We start from the raw sequence: 8,867 nt of genomic DNA, 5'->3' as shown, positions 1-8,867 counted from the left end.
GTGGTATGGATGCCTTTATTCATGGGGAGTAGACCGCCAGCCCCCATGGCCCACGGGGGCTAGTTTGGGAGAGCGTGTCCCTCTGTCACTCTATCGGGCTTCTCTCTGATCTGGCCTGAGTCTGCTATTCTTGCCCATTGGTCTATGCATCTTTGTGGCAGTGCCAGTACCATGCTGTTTTTATTATTATAGCTTTGTAGTATAGTTTGAAGTCAGATATTGTAATGCCTCCCACATGGTACTTCTTGCTGATAACTACTTTGGCTATTCTGGGTCTTTTGCTGTTCCAAATGATTTTAAAGACTGAATTGGGGTGTTGCGATGAAAGGAAAATGGAGACAATTCTGGAGCAGCAGTGGCAATATCATGAGGAGAAGAAATCGCTCTTGTATGTCATAGCCAAAGAAATGTTTACTAAGAAGTCCACGTTCCTGGAGCAGATCAACTCAGACCACCACACTCAGGCCATACAAGATAGATATATGGAGGTCAGTGGGAACCTGAGAGATTTGTATGATGATAAGGATGGGTTATGAAAGGAGGAGCTCAATGCTATCTCAGGACCCAAGGAGTTTGCTGAACTCTATAACAGACTCAAGAAAATAAAGGAATTCTATTGGAAGCACCCAAATGAGATTTGTGTGCCAATGTCAGTGGAATTTGAGGAGCTCTTGAAAGCTTGTGAGAATCCAAGCAAAGAGGTACAAAACTTGGTGGAGTTCACAGATGAAGAGGGATATGGGTATTACCTTGATCTCCACAATTGTTACCTCAAGTACCTTAACCTGAACGCATCTGAGAAACTGGATTATATGACATATCTGTCCATCTTTGACCAGTTATTTGACATTCCAAAAGAAAGGAAAAATGCAGAGTATAAGAGATACCTAGAGATGCTGCTTGAATACTTTCAGGAGTACACAGATACAGTGAAACCCCTTCAAGATCACAATGAACTTTTTGGGAAGATTCAGACTGAGTTTGAGAAGAAGTGGGAGAATGGTACTTTGCCTGGATGGCCGAAAGAGACAAGCAGTGCCCTCACCCATGCTGGAGCCCATCATGACCTCTCTGCATTCTCCTCCTGGGAGGAGTTGGCCTCCCTGGGTCTGGACAGGTTGAAATCTGCACTGTTATCCTTAGGCCTGAAATGTGGTGGGATCCTAGAAGAGCAAGCCCAGAGGCTTTTCAGCACCAAAGGAAAGTCCCTGGAGTCACTTGACACCTCTCTATTTGCCAAAAATCCCAAATCAAAGGGCATTAAGCGAGACACTGAGAGGAACAAAGACATTGCTTCCCTCAAAGCCCAGATCTATGAATATGTGGAGATTCTTGGGGAACAGTGGCAGCTCACTCATGAAAATGTACAATGAAAGCAAGCGAGGACAGGTGAAGAGTGAGAAGAGGAGGAAGAGGAGCACATCAGTGAGAGTGAAAGTGAAGATAAAGAGAAAAAAATCATTTACAACCCCAAAAACCTGCCCTTGGGCTGGGATGGCAAACCCATTCCCAATTGACTATATAAGCTTCAATGGCCTAAATATCAAAAACAACTGTGAAATTTGTGGAAAATACACCTATGGAGGGCCTAAAGCCTTCCAGCTGCATTTTGCTGAATGGTGTCATGCTCATGGCATGAGGTGTTTAGGCATCCCAAACACTGCCCACTTTGCTAATGTGACACAGATTGAAGATGCTGTCTCCTTGTGGGCCAAGCTGGAATTGCAGAAGGCTCCAGAAAAATGGCAGCCTGACACTGAGGAAGAATATGAAGACTCCAGTGGGAATGTCGTGAATAAGAAGACATACGAGGATCTGAAAAGACAAGGGCTGCTCTAGTGTGCAGGGATGTAGCTCCACTTCTGGGTTTGCCCAAACTTCCTTGAGACCTGCTTTTTCTATTTCTCCCAAACAAATGATCTTAAAGACTCTTTGCAATATAGTCTTCTGGACTAACATGCTTCTTGTAGAAACAAGGCATGCTGGAAGATTGCAGGATTGAGATTTGTTTTATCATTGTTTTATATTTTAAAAGATTCAGTGGGAAAATAATAAAAAAATAAAGACTGATTTTTCAATACTTGGTAATTTAATGGGTATTGAATTGAATCTGTAGATCACTTTTGGAAGAATGGCCATTTTCAGTCCCTTTGGAAAGATACTCAAGAGTGGTACAGCTGAATCATATGGTGCATCCATTCTCCAAAATCACATGATCATATCAATACATGCTGAAAAAACATTTGACAAAATTCAACACTTATTCATCTTAAAAAACACTGCAGAAAAATTGGGATAGAAGGAACTTACCTCACCATCACTAAGAAAATATACAATAAATCCACAGGCAACATAATATTGAATTGAATGGGGAAAAACTACAGGAATTTTGCTTAAAATCAGGAAAAACAAAGTGTTGCCTACTATCACCCCCTCCCTTTTCAATATAGTCCTCAAAACTCTTGCCAGAGCAATAAGGTAAGTAAAAGATAACAAATGATTCAAGTAGGAAAAGAACTGAAATGATTTCTATTTGCAGATGATATAATTCTATTGTTAGAAGATCTAAAAACTCAACCAAAAGAGTTTAAGATCTAAAAAATTCAGCAAAGTTCATGATAAAATAAAACAGTAGATTTTGTATATGCTAACCATGAATCCACTGAGAAAGAAATACAGAAAACAATTCCATTAACAAAAACCTCAAAAATAATAAAATATCAAGGAATAAATCTAAACAAGAATATAAAAGATCTCTATAATAAAAATTATAAACATTAATAAAAGAAATTGAATATCTTTAAATATAAAAAGATTTCCTTTGCTCGTGGAGAGGCAGAATAAATATTATCAAAATGGCCACTCTAGACTTCTGGGAAGATGGTGGCTGAGAAAGGCAGCATTTATGAGTCCTGCTAAAACTCAGTCTCTATTGTCACAAAATCAGTGCTTTTCATAGCCATAAAACACTAGCAACAGAGAAATAAAAAATGTAAACACAAGGGACAGAGAAAAAAAGACTAGAAAAACAACCAGAGACCAGAAAAGAAATCAAGCCTGCAATGCAGTGACAGAGCCGTGCCAGCACCATCTTTCCTCACAACACCAGGCTCCAGAGAGGAAAGGTAAACAAGAAGCTGAAGTGATCAGCTTCGGATCATTCTGGTGTAATTCAGCAGTTCTTTCAGCACAAAGAACACCTAAAACTCCCAGTGGCCAAGCTCATCACGCCTTCCAGGGACTCAGAACAGAGCTCAAAACCAGAAAATAAATACTCCAGCCCAATGGCCAAGGGCGTGGCAATGGTGCCATATTGCCAGCAGTGCCATCCACATGGCCGAGTGCATAGCAGCGGCGCCATGTTGCCAGCAGCAACAGTGACTGCTCACTGCATCCTGCAACAGCTCCTGATCAACACCCACAATAACCGTGAGCGAAATTGCGGCCTCTAAAGGAAGTAAAGTTGAGGTGACCCAGGGAAGGCACAAACTTCTGAAATCATGGGAAAGAGGAACAACAATAGAGCAATGCCCACAACTCCATTTTATCAGAACCTGATAACACAGAAATTCAGAGATCTCCAGAAGATCAAATTAGGAATATAACTGTAGAAATAATACAGGACCTTCGAAAAGAATTTAGAGAGAGTCTAAAAGAAATAAAGGATGCAATCATTGAGGTAAAGGGCTCAATTCAAAGTATAAACAATCGATTAGACCACATGGAGAATAGAATCTCGCTCCTAGAAGAGGATCACTCCAAAAACGAACACATAATTTATAAATTAAAAAAAAATCAGACAGCAGAAATCTGACATTGAAGAAACATGGACCCATTTTAAGGGATCCAACCTAAGAATAATCAGAATAGAGGAGAGAAAAGAAGGTGAAACCAAAGGGATCAATAATCTCTTCAAAGAAATAATAGCAGAAAATTTTCCTAACATACAGTAAGAGGTCGATACACAGGTCCAGGAAACTGATAGAACTCCCTTTAGACAGAATCAGAGAAGAGGATACCCACGCCACATAATTGTCAAAATGACCAATGTAGAAGCCAAACAGAGAATCTTAAAGGCAAAAAAACCAAAAGGCCAAGTGACATTCAGAGGCAAACTAATTAGAATCACTCCAGACTTCCCAAACTAAGTCATGAAAGCCAGAAGGGCGTGGAGTAACTTATTCCAAACTTTGAAAGAAAACAACTTCCAGCCAAAAATTTCCTACCCAGCAAAACTATCTATCAAATTAGATGGGGAAATAAGAAGCTTTCATGACAAACAGAAACTGAAGGAATTTATGTCTTCAAAACCAGCACTAGAGAAATACTCAAAGAGATTAACTACAAAGAAGAAATAGGTAATACACACCAGAACCAGAGAAACAAGATTTCCATCCAGTAGACAACTAAGATTGGTTATCTTTGGAGATTCATTATTTATTTTTAGTCTTTTACCTATTTCTAAATGGTATTGTTTGCTTTTATTGTTGCTAATTTTTAGGATTTCTATTTGGAATATTAATATACCTTCAGATATAGCATTTGGAAATATTTTATCCCAGTCTATCAGTGACTTTTAATTATGTCTACATTGTCTTTGGATGTATAATTTTTTTTTTATTTTTTAGGAAGTTTATCCTTTTGTTGCCTGTGCCTTTGAAATCATATCCAAGAAATCACTGCCAATTTCAATGTTGTGAAGTTTTATGACCCAGGTTTTCTTCTAAAAGTTTATAGACTTAAGATTTACATTTAGGTCTTTTATCTATTTTGAGTTAATATTTGTATATGGTGTTAGGTAAGGGTCCAACTTTATTCTTTTTCATGTAATTATTATTTTCCAACAATATTTAGTGAGAGGACCATTATTTCCTTCACCAAACGTTCTTGGAAACCTTGTCAAAAATAACTTGACCATATATGGAAGAATTTATTTCTAGGCTTTTTATTTTACTCCACTGGTTTATATATCTGCATGTATAGCAGTACTACACTGTTTCAATTATTGTAGCTTTATAGGGTTTGATATCAGAAAATGTACATCTTCTAGCTTTGTTCTTTTTCGAGATTGTTTTGGGTATTTAAAGTTCATATTTCATGTTAGGATAATTTTTTTCTGAAAAATAAATAAATAAATGTATGATAGTTTCACCTTAAAAAGAAAGAAAAAAAATACCCTCTGGTAAGTAAGAAAGCAAAAAGAAATATTGAAATGCTATCTCTAAGTGATCACAAGCTTGATATCAGACAAATGAATCTGTTATGTGAGATTATAATTGTTAATTTTGGATAAATTGCTATAATATTAGATGTCAACCACTAAGCCAAGCATGGGAAGGAGGGATGGGGAGGAATTGGGTGATGATTAGGTAGGGGTAACTGGGCAATGTGTGCATGTATGTCTATACAAGTTTTTTTTTTATCCCATTATGATGCATAAATACAGTGCACCAATAAAAAAATTAAAATAAAAAATGGCCAGTCTACCTAAAGTCATCTACAAAGTCAATGCAATCCCTATTAATATACCAATGTCATTTTCACAGAATTAGAAAAATCAGTTCTAAATATCATATGGAGAAAAATAAGAGATAAAATAGCCAAATATCCATACAACTCTAAGCAATATGAACTATTCAGGAGGTATCACAATTCCTGACTTCAAATTATATATGGAGGTATAGTATTAAAAACAGCATTGGCACAAAATCAGACATACAGACCAATGGAACAGAATAGAAGATACAAAAACAAATTCATATACTTAGAGCCAATTGATTTTTGTGTGTGGGGGGGTCTGGGGATGGAATCTAGGGGCATTCAGCCTCCAAGCTACAACACCTGCCCCATTTATTATTCTTTAGTTTTGAAATCGGGTCTCACTAAGTTGCAGAGGGCCTAAATAGCTGAACCTGTCCATGAACTGCCATCCTCCAATCTCAGCCTCCTGAATGCTGAGATTACAACCCTGTGTCACCAACCTGGCTACCAATTGATTTTTGGCAAAGGTGCCAGACACATAAATTGGAGAAAAGACAGGCATTTCAATAACTGATGTTGGAAAAACTGATTACCTCTTTGTATAAAAATGGAATTAAAGCGTAACCTGTTACCCTGCTTAAGAGTCAACTAGAGATGGAGCAAAGATCTAGAGATTAGATCAGAGACTAAAATACTAGAGGAGAGCCTAGGTACAACACTTCAACATATAGGAACAGATAGAAAATTCCTAAATAAAATCCCTAAAGTTCATAAAATTAAAACAATAATCAAGAAATGTGATGGTATTAAACTAAAAATCTTCTCATCAAAGGAAACCATCAATAGTCTAAAGAGAAAGCCAAAAGAATAGGAGAAGATCTTTGCTACTTGCCCCTCTGATAGAGAACTAATATCTAGAATAAAAAAGTACATAAAGACTCAACACTAAAATATCAAATAACTCAATGAAGACATAGGCAACTTAAGAAAATAGACACTTCACAAAAGAAAAGATACAAATGGCCAGTAAATACATGAATAAAATGTTCAACATCATTAGCAATCAGGGAGAGGTAAATCAAAACTACACTGAGATTTTATATAACCCCAATCAGAATTGCAATCATCAAGGAGTCAAGCAACAATAAATGCTGCCAAGGATATGGGAAAATTGGAACTCTTCTAAACTGTTGGGATTGCAAATTAGTGTAGCTTCTATGGAGATCAGTATGGGGATTCCTCAGAAATTGGAATGGATCAGCTTTTTATCTTTTATGTCCCATTTCTTCATTTCTTTCTTTACTGCTCACTTACTTTGTGTTCTACTTAACAATATTCTCTTCTGTTTTCAGCTAAATCATATTCTCCCACTAAGCTAAAGAGTAGAGGGCAACATTGAAGGAGCTCAGCCAAATGTGTTAGAAAATATACAGCAAAGCAATCACCAAGGCTTAATGAGGCCTTACCAGATACTTTAGCAAAGAAGAAAGAACACCTAGAACTCTGAATATAGCAAGAATTTTGTAGTCTTGAAAAGATCAGGGTCACTTGTGACCTAAAAGGACCCCAAAAGATGATTCTTTCTAGCTCTCAAGAACCTCCACAGGACTGAGACACAGGTGACCCTGGAGACGGTAAATCAGGGTTTTTACTCCTGCTTCTTCCAGGTGATACAGTGTCAATAACCCACTGAGTACCAGTTTGTCATCTATCAGATTGGAAATAATGAGAGATATAGGATCAAGATATTTTTATTTAATTCTGCAAGCATACTAGAACATCAGTGAGCAAAATTAATGAAGTCCTGTACCATTATGAAGTTTAGTACCCTGAAATTAAGTGGAAAGAATGTATATACAAATAAGATAGATTGGTAAATATATAACAGAGAACTTCACTAAGTCATAGCTATCAGCCAATTTATAAATAACTAATCCATAGAGATGAAATGTGAGTACCCTTTCTTTAGATGATAATCAAAACTTTCTGGGTAGAAAAAAACAATTTCTATAATAATAAAATGTTTACAGTAGAAAAGATGTGGGTGCAGATGGAAAAACAGGATAAATGCCTCTGCAATCATCACTCAGTCTCTAGGAGGGATCATCCAGGACCCCCACAGATACCAAAACCCATGATGCACAAATGCTTCATATATTCATATAACATATATATTCATATAACAACCATGTATTTGCATATAGCCTACATATATTTTTCTATCTACTTTAAATCATCTCTAAGTTATTTATCCTTAGCACGATGTAAAAGTAACTAGTGTTCTACTATATTATTTCAAAAATTATGACAAGGCAAAAAGTCTGTAGATATTCAGTACAGACACAAATTTTCCTGGTATTTTTTACCTGCATTTGATTAAATCCATAGAGGCAGAACCCATAGCTATGCAGGACTGGCTATGAATGGTTTGTGTTAATGGGGTGCATACAAACATATTATGCATGCACATATGGAATATATATGAGTGCTTGTAGTATTTCATTTCTCATAAGCAAGTTATAGAAGGCATATGAAGACAGGGAATACATCTCAACTTTTCAAGTTATTTGATATATATGTAAAATATTTTTAAAAATTATAATGTCTCAAATGAAGGTGTTCAATTCTCAGCTTAGGAGATGAATTTATACATATGTTCATAGGCATATGATTTATAAAATTACATACATGTGAATAGGTTTCAGGTTGCAGCAAGTGTAAGCCTTCTTTGTAGTTCTGATTTCTTTGATGTTCTATAAAATACAGGACACCAATTCTAGCTGTGAAGGAAGCATGCACTTTTATTCCAATCCCAAAGTGAGTTCCACCTGTCACAGGCACTTTGAGGCCCCAATATGATTAATAAAACAGAAGAATATACAAGGCTTATCTTGGCTCTAAATATATTGCAAATATAAAAATTAGTTAACAGTCTTAACTTAGCCAAGATGGAAAAGGTATCAACATGCAATATGAAATAAAATTTATTAATGCTTAGACCAGTTATATCAGTTTTAAGAAGTAAGGCTATTATGTGATTCATTATGACCACAGAGAATGGAATCAGAGTGTTGTTTTGAACCTTAGCTCTCTTAGTTTCTAGCTTTTTGATCTTAGACAATTTATCTTTCAGACCTCAGTTTTCTTGTTTCTTCTTTTTTATTTGACACAATTATTACACATGAGGTTTAATGTGCTTTTTGATACAAACATACATTATGAAATGATGGAATCAAGGCAATTAGGGTGCCCATCACCTTGAACATTCATTATTTTAACTGTGATCACGTTACTGAGCAATAAGACACCAGAACTTTATTCATCCTATCTCAATGTAACCATACCCATTGACTGACCGCTCTTTGTACCCTCTCTCTTCTATTCTG

General features: G+C 36.4%; 1 pseudogene across 1 annotated transcript; it reads left to right on the top strand.

The window, feature by feature from the left end:
- The first annotated feature begins 332 nt into the window (after positions 1–332).
- On the top strand, positions 333–1,839 carry LOC308273463 (splicing factor 3A subunit 3-like; annotated as a pseudogene). Its single transcript has one exon. The product of its transcript is annotated as a splicing factor 3A subunit 3-like (transcript).
- The last annotated feature ends 7,028 nt before the right edge of the window (positions 1,840–8,867 follow it).

Source organism: Muscardinus avellanarius (genome assembly GCF_963383645.1).
Source record: "Muscardinus avellanarius genome assembly, chromosome: 14".
NCBI lineage: Eukaryota > Metazoa > Chordata > Mammalia > Rodentia > Gliridae > Muscardinus > Muscardinus avellanarius.
This window is presented reverse-complemented; position numbering and strand designations above follow the sequence as displayed.